This window comes from Mustela lutreola, chromosome 6 (genome assembly GCF_030435805.1).
Source record: "Mustela lutreola isolate mMusLut2 chromosome 6, mMusLut2.pri, whole genome shotgun sequence".
In the NCBI taxonomy this organism is placed as follows: Eukaryota; Metazoa; Chordata; class Mammalia; order Carnivora; family Mustelidae; genus Mustela; species Mustela lutreola.
Genome location: NC_081295.1, coordinates 64,767,229 through 64,786,879, shown reverse-complemented (window position 1 = coordinate 64,786,879; position 19,651 = coordinate 64,767,229).

The window sequence follows — 19,651 nt, the reverse complement described above, 5'->3', positions numbered from 1 at the left end:
TAGTCTGATTCAGGAAAACAGTTATTGGCTTATTACCAGGCCCTTAGTGAAGCCAAAAGCCTGACCAAGTGTAGCTCTGTGACCATGTGACCTAAGCTCTCTTCATTAATGGGTGTTCTCTTGGACCATCAAGCTGGAAGGCAGAAGAGGCTTAACCAAGACTAAACCCAAACATGTTCTTAGGGCACACATAAGTTGCAGAACCTTGAGAATCAACAGATAAGCTGACCCATTCTGTGAATATGTGACCTACTCAACCTCTTTCCCAGATACACCAACTTTCTCAGTGCGCTCATGAGCAAATGTCCTTGCAGTAGAGAGGGAGGCTATTAAACATAGCTCAAAAGCATGAGATTCCTCTCACTGAAGCTCGCCTGCCTTCTGCCATTCTGAGTGCCCCTATTGGCAACAGCAACAAGAAACCTATAAACACATTGTATGTTACCGTATCTTGGAGGGAGCAGTGATATGTACGCCCTGGTGTAGGCCCATCTAGATTTAGGTTTGCTTTGCTAGCCCACCAGGCTTCTGTTTGGCACAGCATCTGTGGATTTACTGAGTTTTTTTATTGTCCATCATGTTTTGTCACACAGTATTGCTTCTCACAAACATAGTCTCTTCATACGAAACAAAGTAGAGTGCATATACCAAACTACCTTACTTGGCAACTCTTTGGTGATGTTTTAAAGGCACTTCATACTCAACATATCCAGACCTGAACTCCTGATCTTCTCAACCACAACCCAGTGCTTGTGGATCAGTTTCTGAGTGACTGGCTCTGCCGTCTATCTGGGTACCCAAGCTGGAAGCCTCAGTGTCATGCTTACCACCTCCTCCTCTTTTATCCTTCATATCTAATCTCTTATGTTTGCTTCTGGACAGTTCTTAAATTAATCTACTATCTCCATTCTTACCATCCATGCTGGATGGCACTTTCAAGAAGAGTTTAAATTATGTTATTAAATAAAGACTACCACAGCTTCTGTTCTTGCCTCTGCTTCCTTGTTCCTGATGGCTCAGTGGATAGGAGCCCTGGAGGGGCAGAAAGTGTCTTAGAACCATGAGGTAGCAAGAATGTCGACAAAAGCCAACAGGCCGAAGAATGGCAAAGTGGAAGAACAAAATGAGCTTGGATCCCCAAGGACTTGTTGCACTGCCATGATGTCTCAAAAATGGAGAATCTTTGTAAGAGGAGGGGATATGGGTGAAAATGGCTTTATTAAATGTACTCAGCTTGTGATTAAAAACTCAGGTTAAAATGGCCGTGGACTGTGTAACCCCCAAATTTGTGGGTTCTACCCCAGAACCTGCAGGATCAGCTGGTCTGCGATGCTTTTTGTCCTTCCTTCCTTCCTTCCTTCCTTCCTTCCTTCCTTCCTTCCTTCCTTCCTTCCCCTCTCTCTTTCTTCCTTCTTTCCTCCCTCTTTCTTTCTTTTTTTTCATTCTCTTTCTTTCTTTTTTTCTTTCCTTCCTTCTTTTAGATTTATTTATTTGAGTAGAGAGAGAAGGTGTGTGTCAGAGAGTGCGCATGCATGGGGCAGAAGGCCAGAACGAGAGGGAGAAAGTCTTAAGCAGATTCCCTGCTAACCATGGAGCCCAACACCGGACTCCATCTCAAGCTCCTGAGATCTCGACCTGAGCCAAAACCCAGAGTCGGTGGGTTAACTGACTGCACAACCCAGGTGCCCCATCCCTTTGTTTTCTTTAGGACCAGTAAGATTATTAAAATCCTAAACAAGTTATAAGGCAGTAGTTGGCAGGATTATTGAAACCTCCAGAAAATATAAAAAGTGAAAGCCTCAGAGTTGTCTGGGTGGCTCAGTCAGTTAAGTGTCCGACTCTTGATTTAAAATCAGGTCATGATCCTAGGATCTGGATGTTGAGTCCCACATGGGGGGCTCTGTGCTCAGCACAGTGTCTGCTTGTTCCTCTCCCTTGCTCCTGCCTCTGCTCTCTCAAGTAAATAAACAAATGAATGAATAGATACATAAAAAATTAAAATCTTAAAAAAATGAAAGACTGGGAATGTGAGGGATAAAAATAAAAAGTTTATGCTATAAAATTATTTTGATATAATAGTTTAAATCAATTTTATAAACTTTGCAATAGTTAGTCTTCAATGTATTTCTTAAGAGATTTAGAATATTTCTGAATCTTTAAAAGGTCTTTGATTAAGTTTTTATTAAGTGTTTAAATGTTTGGATAAATCGAATTGGTTAACCTCACTTTTTGATTACTTGTGTAAGTAATATATGGTTAGTTAGGAAAATGCTTTTGTAAAGAATGTCACTTGGTTAATAAGTTAAACAGATTCATAAATGGAGTGCTAAATGATATATTACTATTAATATTTCTTTCAGGGTGCCTGTGTGGCTCAGTGGGTTAAAGCCTCTGCCTTTGGCTCAGACCATGATCTCAGGGTCCTGGGACTGAGCCCCACATTGGGCTCTCTGCTCAGCAGGGAGCCTGCTTCCCCCCTCTCTCTGCCTGTCTCTTTGCCTACTTATGATCTCCGTCAAATAATAAATAAAATCTCAAAAAAAAAAAAAAAGCACATTTCTTTCATAAGCTTAAACCTCTTGAACATTAAACCATCTGTCCATCCTTTTCTGCTCTGGGTTCCTTGACTTCTGTAGCCCGAGATCCACTCTGTTAAGGTGACCTAACTAAACACGGGTTCTTTGATTCAATACAAATATATTGAAAATATTCTGCACACCACATGCAATGTGCTGACACAGTCCCACACATAGCCCTAAACATCTGTTCTCTGGACAGATACCCGTTAAGACATGGGGTGGCACTTATTTATACTTCCTGCTCTATGTCTGGAAACAAAATAGTGTGTAGAGTGGTAAGTTCTGTTCTCAGTATGCCAGAGCAGACAGCTTCAGATCACATTAGGAGGACTTGAAAAGCAGACCTACCTAATAAGAGAAAGCACAAATTGAGTTGCCACTCTTCCTTTCATTACACCAATTAAACTAACGAATGTTTGCATCCAAAGCATCATTTTCCAAAATCATTCATTTTCTTCCTTTGTTCATACTCCAAAACATCTTTCCAGAAGTGCTCACAAATTAGTGTTGGATACACAGCTATTGCATGTAGTAGTGGTTAAGACACATTTTGTGGGACTGAACACTTTTTTTTTCAACTTAATACTGTATCTCTTAGGTGTAGTTGGAATATCATGAAAGGTATTGCTTTCTATTGCTTCTATTGCAATCAGAAGGAAATGGTACCTTAGAATTGTGAGTTAATTGTTATAGAATATGTAATATGATTTCATTGAAATCTCAAATCATTAAATTTTCAACTTAAATACTTTTGGTATTTAAATCTCCTTAATTATAAGCTTTACTTTATTAATTATAAAGTGGTCATTAATTATCTCCTTATTTCGTTATTTATACTTTTAATTTAAATTTTTTTTTCTTTATAGAGAGAGAGAAAGGAAAGGAGGAGCAGAGAGAGAGAGGGAGAGAGAATCACAAGCTGGGCATGGAGACTGACATGGGGCTTGATCTCACAACCCTAAGATCATGACCTGAGCTGATATCAAGAGTCAGATGCTGGACCAGCTGAGCTTGACAGGAACCCCTTTTTTGCCTTTTTAAAAGAAGATATCATGGAGATGCTTCAATGCTCAGTTGTTGAGCGTCTGCCTCAGGTCAGCTCATGATCTCAGGGTCCTGGGAACAAGCCTTGCATTGGGCTCCCTGCTCAGCTGAAAACCTGCTTCTCCCTCTCTGGCTCCCCCTGCTAGTGCTCCTTTTCTCGCTGTGTCTCTCTCTGTCAAATAAATACATAAAACCTTTAAAGGAAAAAAGATATCCTGGATATTTTAATGGAAAATAACTTTTTGAAAACAATATAATAACAATATTTATATTTTATCTTAACATGTACTTTAAAAATATATTCAAATTCAAGTCCATACACAATATTATATTTTTAATCCTTAATCATTAAGAATAGCTATAAGTCAAGAAGATGGTAAGGATTGAATTTCATAATATAGCATAATATAATTTCTTCATCTGCTTATATATAGAATAGTTTGGTGAAACACATAGCAAGAAAAAAAGGTGAAGAGAAAAATCATAGAAAATCTTGAAATAAATGGTCAGCTTAACTTAAAATCTGGAAACAATGATAGAAACTAGACTTCACAAACTATTTAATGAAATTGTAATTACTGGTTAAAGCAATGAAAATGAATAAGAAAATCACCTCAAATACATGGTTCCATCATTTCAGATGGAATCCCTATGATGTCATATTCTTTATTAAATGAAGATTTAATTATAGATCATAAAACTACACATGCAAAAAGCACAGATGCAATCATTCAGCTGGAAAGAAAGACTGAATAGATAGCAATCAACACTATTTGAGAAAGGCAAACTAACACCACCAGAAAACATTGATGTCATGTTTGCATAGAATAATACTATATGTCCAATATTTAACCAAGCATAGTGATTTTTCTTTTGTAAAAATAGCAAAAGAGTTAAGGAAAATGATGTGAAATTTCCAGGTTCTGTAGAAATATTTTTGAAGTTTGATTCAATAATGGGCCAACATGTAGGACTTTCTAAATACAAAAGAATCCCTTTCTAGGATAGGGAATTCAAACTGAGATCATTACTAAATATATAATAAAAAGAAAGGATAAATCATACATAAAAATTGAAAAGACAAACATTTTACCTTTACCTAGAGCAAGGACAAAGCTCAATGTTTTAACAAACAAATATTTATCATAAATATTGCTGAGCTAACATAAAAAGTAAACAAGGAAGTTGAAATATAATGATTACTTCACTATCTTATACCTCATTTTAAAAAAGTAGAGGTTTGAACTGAAAAAAAAAATTAATCTTGAAATTTTAGTCATTGATTTAAAAGATTTTCCAAAGCACACCATGATAATGGCATTAACATGACTGGTAATGAAAATGGTAATGAAAATGGAAATGGAAAAAGCCAGAATTTTGGCTAAAAATCCAGAAGCAGTCTTTGTGCCTTGTATGGTGCAGTTAGAATTTGTTACCAAGAGACAAGGCTGATAGTAATGAAATTCTTTGGAACAGTGCAGAGATTATATAAATATTTTCATCTTCCTAAAGATGAAGCAGTTTGATGAAGCACATATAAGATTTGACCTCACAGGGATACCTGGGTGTGGCTCAGTGGCTTAAGTGTCTCCCTTTGGCTCAGGTCATGATCCTGGAGTCCTGGGATCAAGCCCCGCATCAGGCTCCCTGCTCAGTAGAAAGTCTTCCTCTCCCTCTGCTCCTCTCCCTGCTTGTGCGCATGAGCGGGTTCACAAACAAACAAACAAACAAACAAATACATTTGACCTTGCAAACATTCTCAAAGGATAGGCATGCTGAATAAGTGCTGTTAAATGAGCTGGTTTTTCATTCAGGCAAGACACAAGATGCTTTGAAAGAGAAGCATTGGACAGCTGTTCTCCAGAAAGGAAATCATGGTCTTTGGTGGAATACCAAATTAATTTTGAATTTTTTTTCTCTACAGTTGTTTACTGTGAACCATTATTCCCTATTAATAAAATAAGCAAAACCTTCAAAAAATAAAATAAAGACAACAAAACCAACTTGAGTTTAGCTATTTCACTTTTCCAAAGCAGTCTGTGGAAAACTTCTCCAAAACGAAATCAGTAAAAACCCTATCAGAACTACGGTGTCTGTAGGGGGGGTTGTTTATTTTGCGTTACTGCCAGCAGAACACAAGATAAGTGAAAATCTTGATTCCAACAACACAATTAGTAATTGTAAAATGAGGCAAATAGAAGTGAGGGCATGAATAATTAATATCATGAAGTAAATAGATAATGATAATAAACAGATAATAATGTACGAATTACATGCCTCTCTAGTTTGTTACTCCTCTGAATGTCAATGGCCCATTAGCAGAACACTCAGACATATGTAATAATAACAAATTTAGTCATCATGGATATTTGACCAACTTTAAGCCACATAAAAACCATAGTTTTCCACACTTCTCAATTTTATGCTTATGAAGGCATATTTGTCAAGATTGCAGGATAGGATTTTTTTTTTTTTAAGATTTTATTATTTGTCAGAGAGACACAGAGAGAGAGAACACAAGCAGAGGAATGGCAGGCAGAGGGAGAAACAGGCTCTTGCTGAGCAAGGAGCCCAATATGGGCCTCGATCTCACTATCTGGGACAATGACACAAGCCGAAGGCAGACACTTAATCAAGGGTGGCATCCAGGCATCCCAGGGTAGGATGTATTTTATTTAACAGCTTGTTTGTTTTTAAACAATTAGTTTCTGAAATGTGAGCCTCATTTATTTCTGACCTTCCCTTAGTTCCTGTAATGTTGGGAACAGTTTTGCTCTTCACAAAGGGTTAGGCCTCCAGCACACAGGGCCTCCCTGAGGCTGACCCTCACACCCTACCATACACCTATCACAAAGAAAAAGGGACCTCTCCCTTCATCTTAGAATTGCTGCAAATGACCAGAGCTGAGACCTACATGGGGTGAGTATCTGCAAAGTTAGAGTACTGCCAACTCCTGTCAGTTATTTTTCTCCTAAAATGTCAGTTATTATTCTCCTAAAGTGTAAAGTGGAGGCCAAGCTGGTCCTTTAGTCCTCGTTCCTATTACTTCTGGTGGTACAAGTTTATTGAAAAGAGAGAAATTTAGGGGAACCTGGGTGGCTCAATCAGTTCACTGTCTGCCTTTGGCTCAGGTCACAATCCCAGGGCTCTCGGAAGGAGCTCTATGTCTGACTCTCTGCTCAGCAGGAAGTCTGCTTCTCCTTCTCCCTCTGTGGCTCACCCTGCTTGTGTTTTCTCATTCTCTCTGTCTGTCAAATAAATAAATAAAATCTTAAAAAAAAATAAGAAAAAAAGAAAGAAAGAAAATAAAAAAGAGGAATTCATAGGAGACTTGGTGCTTTCCCCACACTGACATCTGAGGGGAAGTCCAGGAGGGCAAATCCTGCCTCAAGGAGAGATTGGCGTCTCACCCCCATCTAGTGTTTGTTGACTTGCCACCACTTACAGGCTCTCCCGAATGTTCCAGAGATAAGGTCGATGAGAGAGCTCTGGCGGGGAGCATGGTGGCTGAGAGTTCATGACTCACAAAATTAAATATGTTCCTCAGATTTTTGAACATACATACTGGTGCCTGCCTTCCTCCTGAAGAATTCTGATAGTAGGAATCTGGCTAGAGTAGATTTGAATGGCTGCACAAGGCAGGAGGGAAGCAGCAGTAAAAGGGGCTTTCTCCCATTCAGTATGGCAAGGAGGTAATTTTCCCAGAGACATGAGGGTTACTGGGTTTGAGCTGTCTTGGGACCCAACACCAGAGGGTTGCTGGAGCAGAGGACTCAAGGACTAACATGCTATGAGGTGGTCTGCTGAGGGCAGAAAACTGAGGGGATTTTAAAAGATCAGCAGTCATAATGGTCAGATTTCAAAAATGGCCCCCAAGGACCCCTGTATCCGTTTATAACCTTGGGTTGTCCTCTCTCAGACTGTACCTGACCTGACCATTATGGCAGAAATGAGGGCATGTTTCTTCTGAGACATAAAAGACAATGCTGGTTCCATCTCTTTTTTCCTCTTTCTCTCCTTCTTTCTCTTTTTCCATCAGATCATGTGCTTTGGGGAAGCCAGCTGTCATGTCATGAGGAATCCTATGGAGAAATCCATATGGCAATGAACGGAGTGAGGCCTTCTGCCAATAGCCACCTGAATGAGTCTGGGTTTCTGTCTACATTCTCCAGCCTCAGATTAGCCTGGAGATGACTCTCTCCGCAGCTGACTGTTCATCCTCAGATGGGAGTGTGTGTGTGTGTGTGTGTGTGTGTAAATGGCAGGAGAGGAGAAGCTTGAATTGGGTGTGGTATTATGGTTTTGGTTTAGCCTAGACTGGAGTTTTCAATACCTAAAATTGGAAAGTTAGTTTACCGGAGATGCCAAGAGTTAGGGAAGGGAAATCCAACATTGCATGATGGAAGCTATGACGAGAGACACTTAAAGCCATTTCCTCTTTATTTATTTATTTTTTTAAAAGATTTTATTTATTTATTTGACAGAGAGAGATCACGAGTAGGCAGAGAGGCAGGCAGGGTGGTGGGAAGCAGGCTCCCTGCTGAGCAAAGAGCCTGATGCGGGACTCGATCCCAGGACCCTGAGATCATGACCTGAGCCGAAGGCAGCAGCTTAACCCACTGAGCCACCCAGGCGCTCCCATTTCCTCTTTATATTCCCCCATTAGATCAGCCCATTCCATCGAATGGGAACAAGCGAGGTGGATGTTTGTGTGTATGTGTGTGTCTCCTATGATATAGAGAAGAGGTAGGCAATGATTTCTGTAAAGGTCAAGATAGTATTTTAGGCTTTGTGAGCCACATACGGTCTCTGCTGCAAAGTCTTAAAAAAAAAACACTCTTAGCAAATGCAAATACACTCAGCTCATGGGTTTTACAAGAATACAAAATTCAGGACAAGGTCTGAATTTTGCTCTCGAATAATAGTTTACCAACCTTTGATATATGTGATATACAGGAACAAAGAAAGAGACACTAAGAGAAAACAGTTATCAGTGATAAAATGAAAGCTGTTCAAACCTAGGGATGGCATGGCCAGACGACCTAAATCTATACTGAACGAGTACTGTGAATCTTAAAAGCTTAAAGATTTAAAAGACTCTAAATAATACTCATTTCATAAAATCCAAACGTCCTAATTGCTCATATTGTCTTTAGTGAATGTCTTCATACAGGGTCACCTATGGCTCTGCACATGGGTCTGAGCCCCCAACACTGGAGATTCTTTCAGTGGGTCTAGGGGAGGAATTCACAAACTTTTCCTATAAAAGGTTGGAAGGTAAATATTTTAGGCTCTAGGCCACATAATAATTTGTCATGAAGGAAACTAGAATATGTCACTCAAAAATTGGTCTCTTTGATATTAAAAAAAAAAATACTGTGAGCTGAAGGCAACAAACACAGGAAAAGTCTCGATACTCTCTCCCGTTTCTGTCTAAAAGCGAGTTATAAATTCTCCATTCACTGGAGACAGATGTCTTCAGCCCAGGATGGTACCAGAGGAGTCTGCAAATAAACCTTCTTTCACTAGTTTTCTCCCATATATTGACCTTACCTCAGTTTGCCACCACTGGAGACCTGAAACAGCTTTCCTGGGTCCCCGGTCAGTATCCCTGAATGCTTCATTGTTTGTTAAGATGCCAGATAAGCTGGAATACTAAGCTGCCATCTGAGTCACTCTTTGCTTAGCTTCCTCCCTCATGATACCTGTCCCATGTGTTAATAAAAGATTTGTCTTTCTCTTGTTAATCTGCCTTTCTGTTAATGAGTCCCTGCTGAAATCCTTAGATGGGGCAGAGGTGAAGTTTTCCTTATCAACAATCACAACTACTTAATGGGCCATTCCAGTACAAGACCAGCCAGAAACAGTATGTTAGAAAGTGAGCACTACTTCATTTACAGGGTGGATTGGGTCCACAAGCCTATTTTTTGCCCATCTCTGATGCAGAGTTTGGCCCAAGGATACTGTATTCGGAAAAGCACTATGTTTTTTTATAAAGTGCTCATAAAAATTTGTAAAAAAACAAAACAAAACAAAACTCAAAACCCAATAGAAAACTGGCAAAAATTTAGAATAGGCAGTTACAAGGGAGAAAAAGAAATAAAATGATTTTATAAAGAAAGGAAAAAAGCAATATAATTAAAGAAATGCAAAATGAAACAGAACACCACCTGTTCCCCTGCTAAATTAGCAAAAACTAAAAGATCAGAAAATATGCACTTCTGTCAGGTTGTGGGAGAGCAGGAGGGTAAATTAGTCCATCTTCACAAGGCAGCTGAACAATAGCTATCAAAATTATTTATAAAGAAGTTTTACAATAGCAATAAATTGAGAACCATTTAAAAACCCACCAAGAGCTAGCGAAATAAGTCAAGCAGAGAAAGACAACTATCATATGATCTCCCTGATATGAGGAAGTGGTGATACAACATGGAGGCTTAAGTGGGTAGAAGAAGAATAAATGAAACAAGATGGGATTGGGAGGGAGACAAACCATAAGTGACTCTTAATCTCACAAAACAAACTGAGGGTTGCCGGGGGGAGGGGGTTTGGGAGAAGGGGGTGGGATTATGGACATTGGGGAGGGTATGTGATTTGGTGAGTGCTGTGAAGTGTGTAAACCTGGTGATTCACAGACCTGTACCCCTGGGGATAAAAATATATGTTTATCAAAAATAAAAATAAAAAAAAATAAATAAAAAAATAAAAAAAATAAAATAAAAAAATAAAATATTAATAAGCCAATAAAATAATTTGGAAGAAAAAAAAAAAACCCACCAAGAAGGACATGGCTGAAAAATTCTGTTATGTTTGTTCTTTTTTTTTTTTTTTTTAAGATTTTATTTATTTGAGAGAGAACATGCACAAGAGTGGGGAGAGGGGCAGAGGGAGACAGAGAAGCAGACTCCCCACTGAGCAGGGAGTCCAAAACGGGGCTCGATCCCAGGACCCTGAGATCAGGACCTGAGCTGGAGGCAGACACTTACACAACTGAGCCACCCTTGTCTGTTCCGTCTTATACTACATAAACATTATGTAGAATAAGGTACAGCAGTATGCTACCCATGGCAGGCTGTTGATTATCCTTCCAATTCATTCTCTCCCTTTGTACTGAAGGGGGCCACCCTCTTTGAGACATTCCTCCAACTCCCTGGCAACTGGATATAGCCATGTGCCTAATTCCTCACCAATGGAGACTGCAATTGATGTGTATAATTGCCAGCTCATTTTCTTAAAGATGTTTCTTTTGAATCACTCTTCCTTTTTCTATTTCTGTGGCAGCCTTAGAAAGCTATATGTTAGAGATTACCCACCTGCCTTCTTTCCAGTGGGCTCCTGATTTCATTCCAATGATTCAAATCATTTCAATGATTTCCTGGAGCAGAACCCATTTTTCAACCCTGCACTGTAATGTGAGAAAGAAATTAAGAGCTATCATACTTCAACGAGGATGTTTTGGATTCTCTTTACAGCACTTTAGCCCTTGCCCTAACACAGAAATGGGAAATGGTGCTTTCATAGCTAAAACATAAAACGTGGCATTGGTATAATGGGACAATGGTGGGGATGGTGTCCCTACTGCATTTCAGGCTCAAAGACTGATGACCTTTGTTCCAGTTGACACATGCATTTGGAAAATTAATCAACTACAGTAATGGAGAAAGCAGACCCCTTCAGAGGAAGCTCTTAGAAAGAGTCAGGAAGCTCTTGGTGATTGCTGGCAATCCTAAGCATTCCTTGTATTGTGGCTTTGTAATTCCAAACTCTGCTTCCAGCTTCACATGGCCGCCTTTCTTGTGTCTGTGTCTGAATTTCCCTAGTTTTATATGAACATCAGTCACAAAGTTACTTCTGGATGAGTTAAGTTTTCTTGCAATTTTGTTACCTTTTGCTATGTTGATTTTATTTTTATTTTTTTTTAAAGATTTTATTTATTTATTTGACACAGAGAGATTACAAGTAGGCAGAGAGAGAGAGAGGAGGAAGCAGGCTCCCTGCTGAGCAGAGAGCCCGATGCGGGACTCGATCCCAGGACCCTGAGATCATGACCTGAGCCGAAGGCAGCGGCTTAACCCACTGAGCCACCCAGGCGCCCCGCTATGTTGATTTTTAAATGCTATCTGATCACTCTTACCAATAGGTAGCCAGACTACCTACTATGATCATTCTCTGACCACTGATCACCAGCACTTGCATTATGGAGCCAAGTGAGCTCCTTCTGTGTTAATTTTATTGGTTTTGTCTTTCCAAGGTCAGATCTTGGATGCATAAAAATATTTTTTCAAGATTTTTACAAATAACCTATTACAAACTGTGGTTCCCTGGAGGTCCTCCAGGCAAGAGATGTTCAGTGTGTGTGTGTGTATGTATGTATGTATTTAACTTTATTAAAAGAAGGATGCTAAAAATAATTAGCTTTGGTGTGGCCCATATTTTTTTACTTAGCTCAACACTCTTATAAGAGCGGTGTGGGAAAAGTTGTCAAAGAAAGAGACGCTCAGCCTTTTTCATAGGTTAATTCTGTATTGGTAATATATTACTGATAGATGTGTTTCAGAGCATGGACAACATTACAGGATAGGTTGGAAGGTCCTGGGAATTTGTGAATGCCTTGGCTATCTACAGGCCATTCTTACCTTCAGGGGAAATATTGATCAGATCCTCTTAAAGTAAATATGTACTATACCCTGATAGAAAATTTTGGTTTCCTCCATTCTGATATTAGTGGCAATTATAACAAATTAACTGCAGCTCATCTGCCTTCTCATAGACAAATGGTTTCAGTCTTCCTTCCATATTTGCCTGAGGGTTCTGTCATAAGCTATCACTATAAAAATGGATCTTTAACAGAAAAAGATGGTTTCAGGGGTGCCTGGGTGGCTCAGTCATTAAGTGTCTGCCTTCAGCTCAGGTCATGATCCCAGGGTTCTGGAACTGAGCCTTGCATCAGGCTCCCTGCTCAGTGGGAAGCCTGCTTCTCCCTCTCCCACTCCCTGTGCTTGTGTTCCCTCTCTCTCTCTGTCAGATAAATAAATAAAATCTTAAAAAAAGAAAGAAAGAAAAAGTTGGTTTCAGAGACTTAGTGGAAAGGACTCTACCAGATATATCTGCATCTATTGTTACTTGAAAGACCAGACTCAGAATAGCATAGTTTCTGTGTGAAACTATGAGCACAGACTATCTACCTCCAGTATCTAGGCATGCAAGAATTCATCAAATAAAACACAATGAACTGAGGAGAAACATCTAACTGATTTTTTATTGAAATAATGTATAGTTGTAATATTGTATTTTGATAGATATATGCTAGATATTGCTACTTAATCTATCTCAACGTCTTGCATCTCTAATCTTAATTAAGTAGAACATTTTTGAAAGGTTATCATTTCCACTGAGTCCTTGGAATTCAGAAACAATTATTGCTAGTGAAGCTTTCCCCCTTTAGTGACTATGTGGTTACTTGTATAGAGCCAATTAATAGCCCTTTAAACCAGAATATGATTTGAAGAACTGATTGTGCAATCTAATTGATTCTTTAAAGGGTCAATAACTTTTAAAAGAGATTTTATTTACTTATTCAGAGAGAGAATGAGAATGCACACATGAGCAGGGAGGGGGTAGGAGGAGAGGAAAAGAGAGAATCTCAAGCAGACACCACGCTGAGCATGGATCCCCACTCAAGTCTTCATCCCATACCTCCAGATCATGACCCAAGCTGAAATCAAGAGTCAGACCCTCAACTGAGACACCCAGGGACCCCAGAGTCAATAAATTTTAAAAAAATAATACGCTCCCACCATTATGGAATAAGGGTTGTACTTTACATATAGGACCAATGGCTAAAAAGTCCCCTAGTAAATGGTCTAGTACCTATTTTGATTTACAGAGATCCAGCCTTTCATACTAAGGAGGGTCAATTCCTGATGGGCTTAGTGTTTGTTTCCTTGTATGTTTAAGTAGGCTTTATACCCAACGTGGGGCTTGAACTCACAATCCCAAATTCAAAAGTTGCATATTCTACCACTGAGCAGGCCAAGAGCCCCAGGCTTGGTGTTTTAAAAGATTTTGAAGACTTTGAAGAGAGAGGAACTCACCCACATTTATAATAACTACAGGTAAAATCTGGTGGAATGAATTTCTTGGGTTTAGTTTTCTAAACTTGGAATAGAACAATTGAAAATACATCTTTGGAGAGATGAAGACTATTGAAAATACAATTTCTGCAAAATTTTGATATGGAAGTTAATATTCTGGTCTTAGTAAATGCTTAAATAGGTACAGCTCTAGATCTGCTGATTATACAAGTTGACTTCTATATGTTAAGTAACAGTTCTTTGTTGTATCTATGTAAGTGTACCAGGCTGAAGTACACGGTTATTGATCATAACAATGAAGGATCCACTAATAAAGGATAAAAGGGATTTTATCTTACTTTTTCTTCCTTTAGAGATGTATGTGATTTTCAGAAGATAACCTTAAAGTTTATAGTTTCATTGACCTCTAGGACATTAACCAGGTTTGTGTCCAACATTCTTTCTTTCAATGACTATAAATGCTTCTCTGTCTCCTATATTCCTTTGAATAAGATTTACCATTCTTCTGGTACTCTCATTCATGAGTGAAATCTCTAATACACACTCATTTAAAGACACACACACACACACACACACACACACATCACTGAAATATGACTAAATACCCACCAGTAGGACAAAAATTTAAAATATTAACAATACCAAATATTTACAAGGATATAGAACAACTCAGATTGTCATGTATTGCTGATGAGAATACAAATTAAAATACTTTGAAGAATTGGGTTTGTTAATATCCACTAAAGCTAAACATACTTACACTTAATGACATACTCCTGGGTATATATCCAACAGAAATCCGTGAGTATGTCTGCCAGAAACATACATAAGAAAATTTGTAGAAACTTTGTGATAATGCCAAACTAGAAGCAACCCGGTGTCCGGGAATGGAAAAGATAAACTGTGTTTTAAATATACAATGGAAATTTACCCGTTAATTTAAAGAGATGAACAATTGATACATGCTACAACATGGATGGGTTTTACATCACTGACATTCAATGAAAGCAGATGCAGAATACCACATGCTGTACGATTTTATTTATATGAAGTGCAAAAACAGAAAAAGTTTGCCTCTGAGACAGAAATCAGGATGTGGGTATCCCTTGGGCATACTAAGTGGGAGGGCTAAGCAAAGAAGCCTTTGGATGTTGGAAGTATTCTATATCTTGGTCTGAAATACATACAGCATACCTATGTAAGAATTACTGACCTATATCCTTAACACTTGTGGGGGTTTTTGGCATATAAATTATAACTTAATTTTAATCGAAAGAAATAAATGTACTTGGAATACCTCACAGATTCTGGGGGGTGGGAGTGGGCCAGGGAAGAGAAAGTCATTTGGAGGCTGCACAGCCAGGAACAATGTCCAAGTTGTGCTGCAGACTGGCCCATTAAAGCCGCCTGTGCTGCAGTGGGCATGCGGGTGCCATTCATATCACTTAAAGCTCAAACACCAGCATCAGGTGCTGCCACTGAAACTGCAGCCACGACCATCTCTGTGCCACTCTCTCACCACTCTGGCTGACATGGATTCTATATAAGACTGCTCATTTGAAACCTATTTTGGGATTCAAAGCCTGGGCGGGGCTGTCAGTTTAGGAGAGCTGCAGTACAAGGTGCAGGGGAATTATGGAGAGAAAGCACCTGCTGTTATTTCATAAACTAGGGGTTGGGGGGAATTCCTGAACATAAGACAGTGGTTCCAACATGAAGCAGCCTGAAAGAATAACAAATGTGTGTATAGGGTATGTAATTCAATTAATCAACAAGCGCTTAAAGTGTGCCTGTGTTGTACCAGCTGCTGTGCTAGTGAAGGGAATCCTTAGGCTGCTCCCTGTTAGATTATTTTTCCTCACTTATTTGCGGAAAAGAACAGGAATTGGCACCCATTCAGGGTGAAGGTGCTGAGAGATTAAGTTCAGATCTTAATAGTAGATCTTTTCCTTCCAGAACAATGTGAGCTCACTTTTCCTTTTATAGGTTTATGAAAAAAGTAATGATCTCAACTACCTTTTCCTTAAAAGAATGAGATTTATTACTTTTAATAATGAACTTGAATGATTGGAGCACTATATATTGATGGCAGTGGGTCCCAACCTGTGGCTTGGCAGACTGTCAGTGTCTTTTTTTAAATTTATTTGACAGACAGAGATTACAAGTAGGGGGAAGCAGGCTCCCTGCTGAGCAGAGAGCCCAATGCAGGGCTCCATCCCAGGTTGGAGATCATGACATGAGCCGAAGGCAGAGGCTTTAATCTACTGAGCATCCAGGTGCCCCAGACTGTCAGTGTCTTATCTCCATAGCTCCATTCTTACCATTGTGGCAAAACCATCGATACCTAGGATTGTGCCCTGGGGTGCCATATAACATCGAAACTAAGAACAGAAATACACTTGTAAGCTGGAGTTCTGTTACAGAGTTGACAAACAATGTTTATGGAAACATTCTTCTTTGCTAAAATTACTTTGAGAAAACAAAAAAAATAGATAAACTTTAAACACCCCCAAATATTGTTCTCTTTGTAAATATGGAAGGTAATAGTAAAGTCAGGTCTTAGCTAGAATTTAGACAGAGTAACAAAGCTCTGTTCTCAAACCAGTAGAGATGACATGCTATAATGGCAACTGCTGTGTGTGTGTGTGTGTGTGTGTGTGTGTGTGTGTGTAAGACAGAGAGCAAGAGAACTGTAAGCATTTGAAACAAGTACTGAAGACATTGTAGGTGTGGTACATGGAAAAGAGTCACTAGTACTGAGAGGGGCATTACTAAGACATCAACAAATACTTGTGGCCTGAATGTGGAACATTCTAAAAGGACCTTTTGACCTTGAAGATTATAGTAATAGACCAAGAGGGAAATATTGGCCCTTTGGTTACAGTATTCATACAGCCATATGATTTCTGAAGAATATCACATGGGACGTTGATTTGCTGTTATAAAAATGAGTAGAAATGAAAGTTACATGTATTGAGTGCCAAGATAGTGGCAAATTGAACCAAGTGCTATAATCAAGTTAAATTTGCTGAACATGTAAGGCCGCGGCTAACCTCATCTTTGATAAAACCCTGAGAAGAATAATACACATTTGTAGGGCTTTCCCAAGCCCAAACTGCATTAATTTTATCATCTGTAGAAAGACACACTTTCTAGCAATGTTCCTCTCAGCAATTAAAGGTTAGAGCAGACACAGAGAAAGTTTACTTATAGCACACAATTCATGCCATACAGAACTTGTTTTATTCTACTAGTCAAGGATCTCTGGGTTGAAAGCAATAGAAATTTAGTGAAAATTAAGTAAGGGGAGGGGAAGCAAATTATTTGCTCACTTAAGTCAAAGTTCAGCCGGTTTTACCTGAAGAGCACAGAAGTCTTTCTCTCCATCTCTGCTCTGCTTTCCTTGTGTTCACTTCAGTCTCTAATGGGCTTAATCGGGTGGGAAATTTGGCCGGTGGCAGCTCCACATTTAGCTGATCCTCACAGTGTGTGATCCCAGAGGAAAGAGCAGAGTTCTCTCCTCTGCTCTCAATATTTGAGAAGAACCCTGTTTTCCCTCCTAAGTCAGATCCCAGCAAGTGGAGGTGCTGTGGCTGTAGGGGATGAGGAAACCCCCTTGATAAGGTGACAAACCAGGGCAAAAAAGAAGAGCAGAGCTATGGGGGCCATTATGTGTCAATCTTGGAGTTGGTGGATGATATGAGATGACTGGGAAGCAAGGACCAGCTCTGCAGTGATCGAACTAGCTGCTGTGCTTGCTGCCTTTTCCAACCACCTCCCACCTCCCTAGTCCTTGAACAGGATTAAACGGACCCATCTCCAGGATCATCAGCCTTGGTATGATTTCAAAGGCAGGGAGCAGGCCTTTTCTACCTAAAATATGTATTTCCAGTATGTCTAGAATTAATTTTACTCAAGGCATAGTATATTGTTCCAGAATAATCTTTAAAAGATAAAAAGCCTCAATGCAAATATCTGGCAGAATTGGCTCATGGTTGCTTTCTGTCACCAACAGGGGGTCAGAGAGGAGGAAGGCCTAGACAGGGGAAAGAATGCCAATGGACCAGCTCCTGCCCACAGCAGGCCCAGGAGGTAAGTAAAGAGAGGCTAGCTATCACTGAAGTGCTGAAAGGGATTGAGGTCTTAGCTTTTAATTAATTAATTATTTATTTATTTTTAAAAAACATATATTTTTATCCCCAGGGGTACAGGTCTTAGCTTTTAAAAAAAATTTTTGAGATCTTTGGGGCATTGGGTTCAAGGTCCCTCTCTTAGGATCACTCCTCTTCTGTAGAGATTAGTTTTTGCTTTTCAGTCCAGACAACACCAAGCACTAGGTTTTGTAGTAAGTTCATTATTGTTAAGACACACAAGTCCACTTTTCTTTCTGGAGAATGTGATCCCAAAAGCATGATAAAATAAACAAAAGAAAATCCACTGAAACAATAAAAAACGTTCTATTCACCAAGTTCACTTTTGCCTCTGAGTAAATGGCATATAGTTAAAGGGAATCATACAGTTTGATGTAAGAATTTCTATGGTATAATTTTAAAAGGCTTCATTCTAAAACAGTTTATTCTAAATCAGCTTTTCAACTCATTGGGTTGTTTGGTTGCTATTGTTGTTGATTTTGGCTTTTGATGTTTTAGATTTGTTTTTTGCCTTGAAAACATTGAGTCTTCAGTTATAAAATAAATTTCTGAACTTCTTGAAAATCAAGATACCATAGAAATTATTGGCACTAGCCTTCGAGGCAACTTGGGGATGGGTTTTGCCAACAAGGGAACATTTGCTAATAACTGCATAGACTTAGATCTTTCTAATACATACTTTCCAACCATTCAGGACAAACAGGAACTACTGGTGCTGCTCTGTTTGTCCCTAAAAGCAGATGGCTACCCACCAGCTGCCCAGCTGTACCATCGAATCTTCCTGCCTCTACTGCTCTCTTGTCCTAAAAGTCAACACTGTCCTTTAATATAGCAGCTAATATTAAAGAAAAAAATGAAACCAACATATAAAAAAGGAATTCTGAGGGCACTTGGATGGCTCAATTGGCTAAGCATCCAGTTGTTTGTTGAGGCTTAGGTCATGATCTCATGGGATCAAGCCCCAGTTTAGGCTAGGCACTCAGCAGGGAGTCTCCTTGAAGATTCTCTCCCTCTGCCCCTTCCCCTGGCCCTTTCTCTTTTTCTCAAATAACCTTTTTTTTTTTTTTTTGTAAATAAAAGGAATTTTAACTAGGAAATTAAGGGGATATCTGTCTTTACAAAATCCCAGAGTAAGTTCTAGAGGGTCTGATAAAAGTGCTTAAGCTGTGGAGCAGATAGATGTGGTCTTGGCCCTTGTCAAATCACAATCTCTCAGAGGCTCCCCTGTAAAGTAAGTGACCATCTATTTCAGGATAATCATGAATGCCTTGTGGCAGATGTGAGGGTTAAAGATATAACGTATATGCAAATGGACACTTGTACGGACTGAATCCTGGATGTACCTGGAGAAATGGCCACCCCTTCATCCATTTTTATGTTAGTTCTCCATATTGGGTTGAGATTATCTCTGGAGGTATGCTCAAATTCATTTTTTTCTGGTCATATCGAAAAGCAGTGAAACTAATTCTCTAGCTTTTGCTTTGTTTCTTACTTTCTCCCTCCATGAAATTCTGAGTAATTTTTAGTCTATCTATTATTGTGTGTAATTGTATATAACAAGAAGCATTTACTATATCTTTATTACATTTTGGAGCAGTTTTAATGAGGAACTGTACAACTATTCTCTGATATATAGTTCTTCACAAGAAAGACAACCTTAAACACATATACAAGATTAAGCCCAAAGTGGAGAAAACAGCTTTTTGTTCCCTCACTGAGCCTTAAACCACAGACCTTTGCTCAGGGGACAGCGGAGCTGCTGGAGGGTCTCTGATGGGTTTTC